The sequence below is a fragment of the Ranitomeya variabilis genome, chromosome 2, assembly GCF_051348905.1.
Source record: "Ranitomeya variabilis isolate aRanVar5 chromosome 2, aRanVar5.hap1, whole genome shotgun sequence".
Lineage (NCBI taxonomy): Eukaryota > Metazoa > Chordata > Amphibia > Anura > Dendrobatidae > Ranitomeya > Ranitomeya variabilis.
In genome coordinates this window covers 113,809,680-113,822,255 of record NC_135233.1, presented here as the reverse complement: position 1 = coordinate 113,822,255, position 12,576 = coordinate 113,809,680, and the positions used below count along the sequence as shown (strand labels likewise).

At 40.3% G+C, this 12,576-nt stretch overlaps 1 protein-coding gene across 4 annotated transcripts in view; it reads right to left on the bottom strand.

Annotated features, from left to right (window-relative positions):
* The window catches only part of SYNDIG1 (synapse differentiation inducing 1), a 475,803-nt gene that overhangs the window by 226,381 nt on the left and 236,846 nt on the right, over positions 1 to 12,576 (bottom strand). The gene's annotated exons all lie outside the window — the stretch shown is intronic.

Below are 12,576 nucleotides of genomic sequence, written 5' to 3'. Positions count from 1 at the left end.
ACAGCCACAGAGGACCAATTTGTTACATCAGCGCCTTTCTTCGTCAAATCGGTCAGGGGTTTAACCACACTGGAGAAGTTAGCAATGAAACGGTGATAAAAATTAGCAAAGCCCAAAAATTTCTGAAGGCTCTTCACGGATGTGGGCTGAATCCAATCATGAATGGCCTGAACCTTAACCGGATCCATCTCTATAGATGAGGGAGAAAAAATGAAGCCCCCCAAAAAAACCTTCTGCACTCCAAAGAGACACTTAGACCCCTTCACAAACAAAGCATTATCACGAAGGAGCAGAAATACCATCCTGACCTGTTTCACATGAGACTCCCAATCATCGGAAAAAATTAAGATGTCATCCAAATATACAATCATGAATTTATCAAGATAATTCCGGAAGATATCATGCATGAAGGACTGAAAAACAGATGGAGCAGTAGAGAGCCCGAATGGCATCACAAGGTATTCAAAATGGCCTTCGGGCGTATTAAACGCAGTTTTCCATTCGCCACCCTGCTTAATTCGAACAAGATTATATGCCCCCCGAAGGTCAATTTTAGTAAACCAACTAGCCCCCTTAATCCTGGCAAACAAATCGGAAAGCAAAGGTAAAGGGTATTGAAACTTGACCGTGATCTTATTCAAGAGGCGATAATCAATACAGGGTCTCAAGGAGCCATCAAAAAAAAAAGAAGAAGATGGCCAAATATGCCCTTTCTCCAAAAACTCCTTAACATAACTCCGCATGGCAGTATGTTCAGGCACAGACAGGTTGAAAATCGGCCCTTAGGAAACTTACAGCCTGGAATCAAGTCAATAGCACAATCACAGTCCCTATGCGGTGGAAGGGAACTGGACTTGGGCTCATCGAATACATCCTGAAAATCAGACAAAAACTCTGGAACTTCAGAAGAGGAGGAAGAGGAGATTGACATCACAGGAACGTCATTATGAACCCCCTGACAACCCCAACTAGTCACTGACATAGACTTCCAATCCAACACAGGATTATGTATCTGCAACCATGGAAAACCCAGCACAATAGCATCATGCAAATTATGCAACACCAGGAAACGACAATCTTCCTGATGGGCTGGCGCCATGCACATGGTCACCTGTGTCCAAAACTGGGGTTTATTTCTAGCCAAAGGTGTAGCATCAATGCCCCTTAAAGGAATAGGGTTCTGCAAAGACTGCAAGGGGAAACCACAACACCTGGCAAATTCAAAGTCCATTAAGTTCAAGGCGGCGCCTGAATCCACAAACGCCATGACAGAAAATGACGACAATGAGCAGATCAAGGTCACAGATAACAGAAATTTAGGTTGTACAGTTCCGATGGTAACTGAACTAACGATTCTCTTTGTACGCTTTGGGCAGACTGAAATGACATGAGAAGCATCGCCACAATAAAAAGACAACCTATTCTGACGTCTGAATCCTTGTTGTTCCGTTCTAGACAGAATCCTATCACACTGCATAGGCTCAGGCATCTGCTCTGAGGACAACGCCACAGCGCGCACAATTCTGCGCTCCCGCAATCGCCGATCAATCTGAATGGCCAGAGACATAGAATCACTCAGACCAACAGGCATGGGAAACCCCACCATAACATCTTTAACAGATTCAGGATGACCCTTTCTGAAAATTGCCGCCAAAGCATCCTCATTCCATTTAGTCAGCACAGACCATTTTCTGTTCAAATAATTTTTATTATAACTTTGAAATTTAATATTAGCATGTGGAAATAATCATATAGTCAGCTCGCAAGGGAATAGGGGAAGGAGAGGGAGGGAGGTAAGGGAGGGTGAGTTTGGGGAAAGGAAAGAACAACATTGTGGACACGCTGTCCATTTTAAACAAAATTTGATAATGATTAACAATTTTTTAACAGATTAACATATAGTAACATATAATAGCATGTAATAATAGCATATAGCATATAATAAATCGTAATATCCTCACAGGTATGTAGAAGCCATCATCTTTCCTTTTAATGCGATAGGTTGGAGTTTACCTCGACCCATTTCTTCCATTTCCTATCATGTTTCGTATAGTAATTATTTGCTATTGTGAAGTTTTCTTCGTATGTCTTGTGTAAGTTAATTTGGTCTATAATTTCAGTAAAAGCTGGTAAAATCGGATTCTTCCAATGGAAAGCTATGACTTGTTTGAGCACAGACCATTTTCTAAATTTCTGACAATACAATTCTGCCGCTTCTTGACCCTGAGACAGGGCCAACAAGGTCTTCTCCGCTTGATCCACAGAATTTGATTCATCATATAATAATCCTAGAGCCTGAAAAAAGGCATCTACATTAAGCAAGGCCGGATTCCCAGATTCCAGGGAAAATGAGGGTTGCCACGCAGCAGGGAGATGACAATTTTAACCTGCTGAATGGGATCACCAGAGGAACGAGGCTTCAGAGCAAAAAACAGTTTACAGTTGTTTTTAAAACTCAAAAATTTGGACCTGTCCCCCAAAAAAACAAATCAGGAGTAGGAATCCTAGGCTCTAAAAGCGGAGTCTGAACAATATAATCAGAAATACCCTGTACCCTAGCAGCAAGCTGGTCTACACGAGAAACTAATCCCTGAACATCCATGCTAGCACAAGACTCCTCAGTCACCCAGAGGAAAAGAGGGAAGAAAAGACAAAACAGGCTACAGAAAAAAAATGGCTCTTTCTTCCCTTCTTCTGAGATGCATTTAACTCATTGTTGGCCAGTTGTACTGTTATGATCCGGTGACCTTGGAGCCACATGAGAGACTTTCTCAGGAGTAGGTGGACCTGTACTGACCGCAAACCCTAAACTAACACCGCAACTAGAAGTAGCCGTGGGATGTACCTAACACGTCCTAGACACCTCGACACAGCCGGAGGACTAAATACCCCTATAGATGGAAATGGGAATTTTATCTTGCCTCAGAGCAGAACCCCAAAGGATAGGCAGCCCCCCACAAATATTGACTGTGAGTATAAGAGGAAAGACACACGCAGGAAGAAAAACAGGATTTAGCAAAAGAAGCACTTCTAGCTAAATAGAAAAGGATAGGACAGAATTCTAAGCGGTCAGTATTAAAATCCTAAAAATATCCACAGCAGATAATACAAATATTCTACATCTAACTAAAGACATAGAAAGTGTATCTGCATCTCCTGAGAATCCAGCATGACTGAAAAATCCAAACAAAGTCTAAGCTGGACAAAAACACAATGAATTGCACTGAATTACAAAGCACACTGCATTTGTGCACAGAGACAAAAAACCAGACACTTATCTTAGCTGAATTGGCAGCAGGACATGAGGAACCAGAGAAAGATGCAATCCCTCCAAGTACAATGGACAACTGTCCAGGACTCATGGATCCTGCACACCTAAATACCTAGTAGAGCTGAAATCAGCAGAAACACCTGCCCTGGATTACAACCCCAAGACAACTACACTACCACCAACAACCACCGGAGGGAGCCCAAGAGAAGAATTCACAACAGCTTACCAAGTGCCTGCTCAGAGCAGGCGCTGGTAAGCCAGGTGCAGGGCACGTCAGATCTGATCTGACACAGTGTTCTGCAAAGTGTCAGATAAGCGATCTGTCACTATACAGTGATTTCCCCCTGGGACAAAGTAAAAAATTTTAAAAAAAAATTTAAATGTGTAAAAAAATTTTTTTAAAAATCCTAAATAAAGAAAAAAATATATATATTGTTCCCATAAATACATTTCTTTATCTAAATTAAAAAAAACCAATAAAAGTACATATATTTAGTATCGCCGCTTCTGTAACGACCCAACCTATAAAAAGGTCCCACTAGTTAACCCCTTCAATGAACACCGTAAAAAAAAACGAGGCAAAAAACAACGCTTTATTATCATACCACCGAACAAAAAGTGGAATAACATGCAATCAAAAAGACGGAGATAAATAACCATGGTACCGCTGAAAACGTCATCTTGTCCCACAAAAAACGAGCTGCCATACAGCATCATCAAAGAAAAAATAAAAAAGTTATAGTCCTCAGAATAAAGCGATGCAAAAATAATTATTTTTTCTATAAAATAGTTTTTATCGTATAAAAGCGGCAAAACATAAAAAAATTATATAAATGAGGTATCGCTGCAATCGTACTGACCGAAAGAATAAAACTGCTATAACCATTTTACCAAACGTGGAACGGTATAAACGCCCCCCCCAAAAAAAAATAATTTCATGAATAGCTGGTTTTTGGTCATTCTGCCTCACAAAAATCAGAGTAAAAAGCGATCAAAAAATATCACATGCCCAAAAATGGTAACAATAAACCTTTAAACTCGTCCCGCAAAAAACAAGACCTCACATGACTCAATGGACCAAAATATGGAAAAATTATAGGTCTCCAAATGTGGTAACACAAAAAATATTTTTATTTAGTGTGTGACAGCTGCCAATCATAAAAATCCGCTAAAAAACCCGCTATAAAAAAGTAAATCAAACCCCCCTTCATCACCCCCTTAGTTAGGGAAACATTAAAAAAAAATTAAAAATGTATTTATTTCCATTTTCCAATTAGGGCTAGGGTTAGGGTTAGCGCTGGGGTTAGGGCTAGGGTTAAGGCTAGGGTTAGGTTTGGGGTTAGGGTTAGGGCTAGGGTTAGGGTTAAGGCTAGGGTTAGGTTTGGGGTTAGGGCTAGGGTGAAGGCTATGGTTGGGGCTAGGGTTAGGGCTAGTGTTAGGGCTAGGGTTAGGGTTAGGGCTAGGGCTAGGGTTAGGGTTAAGGCTAGGGTTAGGTTTGGGGTTAGGGCTAGGGTGAAGGCTATGGTTGGGGCTAGGGTTAGGGCTAGTGTTAGGGCTAGGGTTAGGGTTGGGGTTAGGGTTAGGGCTAGGGTTAGGGCTACAGTAAGTGTTAGGGCTACAGTTAGGGTTAGGGCTACAGTTAGGGCTGTGGCTAAAGTTAGGGTTAGGGCTGGGGCTAAAGTTAAGGTTAGGGCTACAGTTAGGGTTGGGGCTAAAGTTAGGGTTGGGGCTAAAGTTAGAGTTAAGGTTGGGGCTAAAGTTAGGGTTGGGGCTAAAGTTAGGGTTAGGGTTTGGATTACATTTACGGTTGGGATTAGGGTTAGGGGTGTGTCAGGGTTAGGGGCGTGGTTAGGGCTAGGGTTAAGGCTAGGGTTAGGGCTAGGGTTAAGGCTAGGGTTAAGACTAGGGTTAGTGTTGGGGTTAGGGCTAGGGTTAAGGCTAGGGTTATGGCTAGGTTTGGGGCAAGGATTAGTGCTAGGGTTAGGGCTAGGGTTAGGGCTAGGGTTGGGGTTAGGGTTGGGGCTAGGGCTAGGGCTAGGGTTAGGGCTACAGTTAGGGTTAGGGCTACAGTTAGGGTTAGGGCTACAGTTAGGGTTGGGGCTAAAGTTAGGGTTAGGGCTGGGGCTAAAGTTAGGGTTAGGGCTGGGGCTAAAGTTAAGGTTAGGGCTACAGTTAGGGTTGGGGCTAAAGTTAGGGTTAGGGTTGGGGCTAAAGTTAAGGATAGGGTTTGGATTACATTTACGGTTGGGATTAGGGTTAGGGTTGTGTCAGGGTTAGGGGTGTGGTTAGGGTTATGGTTGGGATTAGGGTTAGGGGTGTGTTTGGGATAGGGTTTCAGTTAGAATTGGGGGCTCTTGAAATGCGACATGGTGTCTGATCTCAATTCCAGCCAATTCTGCATTGAAAAAGTAAAACAGTGCTCCTTCGCTTCCGAGCTCTCCCGTGCGCCAAAACAGGGGTTTACCCCAACACATGGGGTATCAGCATACTCAGGACAAATTGGACAACAACAAATGGGGTCCAATTTCTCTTGTTACCCTTGGGAAAATAAAAATTTGGGGGTTTAAAAAACATTTTTGTGGGAAATTTTTATTTTATTTTCACGACTCTGCGTTATAAACTGTAGTGAAACACTTGGGGGTTTAAAGTTCTCACAACACATCTAGATAAGTTCCTTGGGGGGTCTAGTTTCCAAAATGGTGTCACTTGTGGGGGGTTCCTACTGTTTAGGTGCATCAGGGGCTCTGCAAATGCAACCTGACGCCTGCAGACCAATCCATCTAAGTCTGCATTCCAAATGGCGCTCCATCCCTTCTGAGCTCTGCCATGGGCCCAAATGGTGGTTCCCCCCCACATATGGGGTATCAGCATACTCAGGACAAATTGGACAACAACGGTTGGGGTCCAATTTCTCCTGTTACCCTTGAAAAAAAAAACAGGGGGCTAAAAATAAATTTTTGTGGAAAAAAAATGATTTTTTATTTTCACGACTGCGTTATAAACTGTAGTGAAACATTTGGGGGTTCAAAGCTGTCAAAACACATCTAGATAAGTTCCATAGCGGGTCTACTTTCCAAAATGGTGTCACTTGTGGGGGGTTTCAATGTTTAGGCACATCAGGGGCTCTCCAAACGTGACATGGTATCCCATCCCAATTCCAGTCAATTTTGCATTGAAAAGTCAAATGGCACTCCTTCCCTTTCGAGCTCTGCCATACGCCCAAACAGTGGTTTATCCCCACATATAGCATATCGGCATACTGAAGACAAATGGCCCAACAACTTTTGGGGTCCAATTTCTTCTCTTACCCTTGTGAAAATAAAAAATTGGGAGTGAAAAGATAGTATTTGTGAAAAAATATGATTTTTTACTTTGACGGCTCTGCATTATAAACTTCTGTGAAGCACTTGGGGGTTCAAAGCTCTCACATCACATCTAGATAAGTTCCTTAGGTGGTCTACTTTCCAAAATTGTGTCACTTTTAGGGGGGTTTCAATGTTTAGGCACATCAGTGGCTCTCCAAACGCAACATGGCGTCCCATCTCAATTCCAGTCAATTTTGCATTGAAACGTCAAATGGCGCTCCTTCCATTCCGAGCTCTGCCATGCGACCAAAAACAGTGGTTCACCCCCACATAGGGGGTATCGACATACTCAGAACAAATGGCACAACAACTTTTGGGATCCAATTTCTTCTCTTACCTTGGGAAAATAAAAAATTGGGGCGAAAAGATCATATTTGTGAAAAAATATGATTTTTTATTTTGACGGCTCTGCATTATAAACTTCTGCGAAGCACTTGGCGGGTTAAAGTGCTCACCACACATCTATATAAGTTCCTTAGGGGGTCTACTTTCCAAAATGGTGTCACTTTTGAGGGTTTATATGTTTAGGCACATCAGGGGCTCTCCAAACGCAACATGGCGTCCCATCTCAATTCCAGTCAATTTTGCATTGAAAAGTCAAACGGCGCTCCTTCCCTTCTGAGCTCTGCCATGCACCCAAACAGTGGTTTACCTTCACATATAGGGTATCAGCGTACTCACAACAAATTGCACAACAACTTTTGGGGTCCATTTTCTCCTGTTACCCTTGGTAAAATAAAACAAATTTGAGCTGAAGTAAATTTTTTGTGAAAAAAAAGTTAAATGTTCATTTTTATTTAAACATTCCAAAAATTCCTGTGAACCACCTGAAGGGTTAATAAACTTCTTGAATGTGGTTTTGAGCACCTTCAGGGGTGCAGATTTTAGATTGGTGTCACACTTGGTTATTTTCTATCATATAGACCCCTCAAAATGACTTCTAATGTGATGTGGTCCCTAAAAAATATTGGTGTTGTAAAAATGAGAAATTGCTGGTCAACTTTTAACCCTTATAACTCCCTAACAAAAAAAATGTTGGTTCCAAAATTGTGCTGATGTAAAGTAGACATGTGGGAAATGTTACTTATTAATTATTTTGTGTGACATATCTCTGTGATTTAAGGGCATAAAAATTCAAAGTTGGAAAATTACAACATTTTCAAAATTTTCACCAAATGTCTGTTTTTTTCACATATAAACGCAAGTTATATCGAATAAATTTTACCACTATCATGAAGTACAATATGTCACGAGAAAACAATGTCAGAATCGCCAAGATTTGTTGAAGCGTTCAAGAGTTATAGCCTCATAAAAGGACAGTGGTCAGAATTGAAAAAATTGGCCCAGTCATTAACGTGCAAACCACCCTTGGGGCTTAAGGGGTTAACCCCTTCATGACCGTGGGATTTTTCGTTTTTCCGTTTTCGTTTTTCACTCCCCTCCTTCCCAGAGCCATAACTTTTTTATTTTTCCATCAATTTGGCCATGTGAGGGCTTATTTTTTGCGGGACGAGTTGTACTTTTGAATGACACCATTGGTTTTACCATGGCATGTACTAGAGAACAGGAAAAAAATTCCAAGTGCGGTGAAATTGCAAAAAAAGTGCAATCCCACACTTGTTTTTTGTTTGTTTTTTTTGCTAGGCTCACTAAATGCTAAAACTGACCTGCCATTATGATTCTCCAGGTCAGTACGAGTTCACAGACACCTAACATGATTAGGTTATTTTTCACCTAAGTGGTGAAAAAAAATTCCAAACTTTGCAAAAAAATAAATAAATAAAATTGCTCCATTTTCCGATACCCGTAGCGTCTCCATTTTTCGTGATCTGGGGTCGGGTGAGGGCTTATTTTTTGCGTGCCGAGCTGGCGTTTTTAATAATAGCATTTCGGTGCAGATACGTTCTTTTGATCGCCCTTTATTGCATTTTAATGCAATGTCGCGGCGACCAAAAAAATGTAATTCTGGCGTTTCGATTTTTTTTCTCGTTACGCCGTTTTGCGATCAGGTTAATGCTTTTTTTTATTGATAGATAAGGCGATTCTGAACGCGGCGATACCAAATATGTGTAGATTTGATTTTTTTTTTATTGATTTATTTTGATTGGGGCGAAAGGGGGGTGATTTAAACTTTTATATTTTTTTTATTTTTTTCACATTTTTTTTTACTTTTTTTTTTTACTTTTGCCATGCTTCTATAGCCTCCATGGGAGGCTAGAAGCAGGCACAGCCCGATCGGCTCTGCTACATAACAGCGATCATCAGATCGCTGCTATATAGCAGAATTGCAGGTGTGCTGTGAGCGCCGACCACAGGGGGCGCTCACAGCCACCGGCGATCAGTAACCATAGAGGTCTCAAGGACCTCTATGGTTACAATATACAAGCATCGCCGACCTCCGATCATGTGACGGGGGTCGGCGATGCGCTCATTTCCGGCCGCCCGGCCGGATGTGGTAGTTAAATGCCGCTGTCTGCGTTTGACAGCGGCATTTAACTAGTTAATAGCGGCGGGTGATCGCGATTTCACCCGCCGCTATTGCGCGCACATGTCAGCTGTTCAAAACAGCTGACATGTCGCGACTTTGATGTGCGCTCACCGCCGGAGCGCACATCAAAGCAGGGGACCCGACATCGGACGGTATAGTACGTCCGATGTCGGGAAGGGGTTAATATAATTTTATTATGTTACTCCGAAAAGGTCTGTGCAGATTAATTTTTTTCTACTAATATAACTGGTAAATTGTCACTGTTGTTTCCAAAAACTTTGCATAAACCAATAGATCAAGCAAATATAAGAAACTTTGCAATATTTCTTTACCATTATTTTCCCAGTAATTAACTACTTCTGCCTCTCCCCATCTTCTAATCTTGTCATTCACTATGAAAAATACCTCAAATTTGTCCAGTTCAATATAAAATGCATTGCCAGCTTACTTAGGTAAAAAGAAAAAAACACAAGGCGCCCCCAATGTGTCACACTGTATATAGATAAATACAGACTTGGTAGGGAATATGCTCACCTATTGCAGTTGTGAAAATGGGTCACAACTCCCATGTGGGTGTAACCGTAGCAGCAGGTCTCCACAGAAATCCAGGAGGATGTTGGGAGTAGTAGTCTTAGGCAAAATGAAGACCGCGCTCACGGGATATATTTAAAATGGTTTATTTTAGCCTACGCGTTTCAAGAGCGTTCCTGCTCTCTTCCTCAGGGCATGTAATACATAACACAATATGGAGTATATTTATAGAAAAGAAAGGAAGGGGAGGGGCGACCATGCCCCTATATTATAGTACTTGAACTAGTTAAAAACATATATATATGGTAATACAAAGGCAATACACATTAATATCAATAACCTAAAACGAAAATTTATTAAAAAGACAAACAGAAACATGAAAAGATGAAAAAAATTATTAAAATAAATAAAAAATAAACTGGGAGCTGAGTATAAAAAGGCAGGGATCTCGGGTAGCACAACAAGTATTCGAACCGGGGACCCTTGTATGGTAATTCTATTATTTAAGCTCCTCAAGTCATTGTGCCACCGGTTCCTGAGAGGTTAGAGGATGTCTGCTATTACATTTAGCCCTTCAGGTTCAAGGGAATTCAAGGTGTATATCCAAAAAATTTATTTCCTATTGAGTGACTGTGTACGATTAGAAACATGTGCAGGAACGTGATCAATGGGGTGAACACGAAATAATAAAGGATTACAATTATGTGCGATATTGAAATGTTTTGGAATATTACAAAGCCATTTATCAAGATGGTTGCTATTATAATGAACATAGCTATTACTATCTACTTTTTTAAAAAACATACAAAGAACTTTTTTTAAAAAGTAGATAGTAATAGCTATGTTCATTATAATAGCAACCATCTTGATAAATGGCTTTGTAATATTCCAAAAAGCCAGTTCATGCGTATTAGGAGAAATTGTTCTTCTGATAGTGATTTTAAGGATCAATCGGAGGTTTTAAAAAATAAGTTTTTAGCACAAAAATACCCCAGGGAGTTGGTAAACAGAGCAATCGAACACGTTTTTAAGAATTTTAATCAAGAAATGTTATTAAAAAAAGAAAATGGTGACACTGCAGCTAATTTAGATGAATACACCTGTAGTTTTTTAACCACATTCAGTACTGACCACAAATTTATTAAAAAATCTATTAATGAATTATGGCATATAATAAGAGAGGATAAAATACTTGGTAAACTGGTGCCACAACATCCTAAAATTATTTTTAGGAGAGCACCAAGCCTGAAAAACAAATTGGCTCCCAGCAGACTTCTTGATGAAAGAAAAAAATCATTTGTTGCACAAAAACCAGGGATTTTTAAATGTTTTCACAAAAAATGTCTATGTTGTGGTATTATAGCCCATACCAGTACAGGATTCAAACATCCTTCCTTTCCTTATTCTTTTCCAATCAGTCATGTCTTCACCTGCACCACTTCCTTTGTTATTTACATTATCACTTGTCCTTGCAACAAGATATATGTTGGTAGGACTACACAACCACTCCACCTCCGTATGAACTCACACCGACACAATATTAAAACAGGTTATCTAAAACATGGTCTTTCTAGACATTTCAATATCGCACATAATTGTAATCCTTTATTATTTCGTGTTCACCCCATTGATCACGTTCCTGCACATGTTTCTAATCGTACACAGTCACTCAATAGGAAAGAAATTTTTGGGATATACACCTTGAATTCCCTTGAACCTGAAGGGCTAAATGTAATAGCAGACATCCTCTAACCTATCAGGAACCGGTGGCACAATGACTTGAGGAGCTTAAATAATAGAATTACCATACAAGGGTCCCCGGTTCGAATACTTGTTGTGCTACCCGAGATCCCTGCCTTTTTATACTCAGCTCCCAGTTTATTTTTTATTTATTTTAATAATTTTTTTCATCTTTTCATGTTTCTGTTTGTCTTTTTAATAAATTTTCGTTTTAGGTTATTGATATTAATGTGTATTGCCTTTGTATTACCATATATATGTTTTTAACTAGTTCAAGTACTATAATATAGGGGCATGGTCGCCCCTCCCCTTCCTTTCTTTTCTATAAATATACTCCATATTGTGTTATGTATTACATGCCCTGAGGAAGAGAGCAGGAACGCTCTTGAAACGCGTAGGCTAAAATAAACCATTTTAAATATATCCCGTGAGCGCGGTCTTCATTTTGCCTAAGACTACAGCTTACTTAGGTGACAGATTGCAGCTGTCTGTTGACATTTATTGAAAGAGGAGTAAGATAGATTCTCAGAGTGAGAAGCAAAGTAAGAGGGAAATTCCCCAAAACAGAAAGATTATGCTACTGCATTCTAGTTACTGTTTTTCTCATCCAGGGCTGAATTCGCAGCCCAATACTACTGTACTGTATAAACTGTATAATGCTTTTAATGCTGCTGTTGCTATACAGCCTACTCCTGGGAAAACCAATAAAAAAATGCAGGTTACAAAACATACAGAGAGGATAAAATAGATTCATAAGTCCTTTGTCTAGTGGCCACATTGGTAATCTGTGGTCACCAGACTGGAGTCCTTCAAAAAGCCTTTTATCTATCAGAATGGCCTGTGCCTCTGTAAAGGTGGAGAAGATTTGGAACGCCCCATCTGAAGACCCTTGAATCTGTATTTTATGTGGTTTGTTCTTATCTGTCTTATCCTTCTGAAAGTTGAAATTTTCCTGTTACAGGAGTTAACTATTACAGGTGTTTTCCTGTTACGAGGTAAACTATAGAGCCAGCCCAGGGTTGTAGAGGTGTTAAGTAGCGAATTAAAGTTATTATTATAATTATTTATTATTTTGGCTCCATTTATTCCATGGTGCTTTACATGTGAGGAGGGGTATACATAAAAAAACAAGTACAGTAATCTTAAACAACACAAGTCACAACTGGTACAGTAGGAGAGAG